Source organism: Lolium rigidum, chromosome 5, assembly GCF_022539505.1.
Source record: "Lolium rigidum isolate FL_2022 chromosome 5, APGP_CSIRO_Lrig_0.1, whole genome shotgun sequence".
NCBI lineage: Eukaryota > Viridiplantae > Streptophyta > Magnoliopsida > Poales > Poaceae > Lolium > Lolium rigidum.
This window is the reverse complement of record NC_061512.1, coordinates 164,676,434-164,678,752: the sequence shown is the minus strand read 5'-3', so window position 1 is coordinate 164,678,752 and position 2,319 is coordinate 164,676,434.

Below are 2,319 nucleotides of genomic sequence, written 5' to 3'. Positions count from 1 at the left end.
CGTTGCCGGGGAGATCAAGACACGCTGCAAGGGGAGTCTCCACAATCCAATCTCTTTACTTTGTTTTTGTCTTGCTTTATTTTATTTACTACTTTGTTTGTTGCACTTAATCAAAACACAAAAAAATTAGTTACTTGCATTTACTTTATTTAGTTTGCTTTATTTACTACTGCTAGAATGGGTACTGTTGAGAATACTAAGTTGTGTGATTTCACTAGTTAGGCTTAATGGAAAACAACAAAAATATGAGAGATCTTTATGAACTTTATCTTGAATTAGGACATGATGTGTTTGAAGAGAGAATTAAAAAACCCATGGAACTTTATATGCATGCTAATGGGAATGTTATTACTATGAATGCTTTGAACACCATTGTTGCTAATGCCATGGAAAATTCTAAGCTTGAGGAAGCTGGTTTTGATGAGTGTGATATTTTTAGTCCCCCAAGCATGGAGGAGAAAATTTACTTTGATGATACTTTACCTCCTATATATGATGATTACAATGATGACTATCATCCACCTACTATTGAGGAGAAAATTAATTATGATTATACTATGCCTCCTATATTTGATGATTATGGTGATAATGATAGCTACCTTGTTGAATTTGCTCCCACTACAATTAATAAGAATGACTATGCTTATGTGGAGAGTAATGATACTTTTATGCATGTGAATAAGAATGCTTTATGTGATAGTTATATTGTTGAGTTTTTTCATGATGCCACTGAAAGTTATTATGAGAGAGGGAAACATGGTTATATGCATCTTAATAATATTAAGTTTCCCCTCTATATGCTGAAAATTTTGAAGTTACTTGTGTTTTATCTTCCTATGCTTGTCACTTTGTTCTTCATGAATTTATTTGTGTACAATATTCCTTTCCATAGGAAGTGGGTTAGGATTAAATTTGTTCCATACTTGCTTTTTGATGCTCTCTTTTGCTTCAAATCTTATTTCTTGAGAGTGCATCATTAAAATTACTGAGCCCATCTTAATGGCTATAAAGAAAGCACTTCTTGGGAGATAACCCATGTTTTATTTTACTTCTGCACTTTGTTTTATATTTGAGTATTGGAAGTTGTTTACTACTGTAGCAACCTCTCCTTATCTTAGTTTTGTGCATTGTTGTGCCAAGTAAAGTCTTTGATAGTAAAGTGAATACTAGATTTGGATTACTGCGCAGAAACAGATTTCTTTGCTGTCACGAATTTCGACCTGCCTCCCTGTAGGTAGATCAGAAATTTAAGCCAATTTATGTGCGTGATCCTCAGATATGTACGCAACTTTCATTCAATTTGGGAATTTTCATTTGAGCAAGTCTGGTGCCTCAATAAAATCCATCTTTACGGACTGTTCTGTTTTGACAGATTCTGCCTTTTATTTCGCATTGCCCCTTTTGCTATGTTGGATGAATTTCTTTGATCCATTAATGTCCAGTAGCTTTATGCAATGTCCGAAGTGTTAAGAATGATTGTGTCACCTCTGAACATGTTAATTTTTATTGTCCACTAACCCTCTAATGAGTTGTTTCGAGTTTGGTGTGGAGGAAGTTTTCAAGGATCAAGAGAGGAGAATGATGCAATATGATCAAGGAGAGTGAAAGCTCTAAGCTTGGGGATGCCCCGGTGGTTCACCCCTGCATATTTTAATAAGACTCAAGCGTCTAAGCTTGGGGATGCCCAAGGCATCCCCTTCTTCATCGACAACATTATCGGGTTCCTCCCCGAAACTATATTTTTATTCCGTCACATCTTATGTACTTTGCTTGGAGCGTCGGTTTGTTTTTGTTTTTTGTTTTGTTTGAATAAAATGGATCCTAGCATTCATTGTGTGGGGGAGAGACACGCTCAGCTGTTGCATATGGACAAATATGTCCTTAGGCTTTACTCATAGTATTCATGGCGAAGGTTGAATCTTCTTCGTTAAATTGTTATATGGTTGGAATCGGGAAATGCTACATGTAGTAATTCTAAAATGTCTTGAATAATTTGATACTTGGCAATTGTTGTGCTCATGTTTAAGCTCTTGCATCATATACTTTGCACCCATTAATGAAGAAACACCTAGAGCTTGCTAAATTTGGTTTGCATATTTGGTCTCTCTAAAGTCTAGATAATTTCTAGTATTGAGTTTTGAACAACAAGGAAGACGGTGTAGAGTCTTATAATGTTTACAATATGTCTTTTATGTGAGTTTTGCTGCACCGGTTCATCCTTGTGTTTGTTTCAAATAACCTTGCTAGCCTAAACCTTGTATCGAGAGGGAATACTTCTCATGCATCCAAAATCCTTGAGCCAACCACTATGCCATTTGT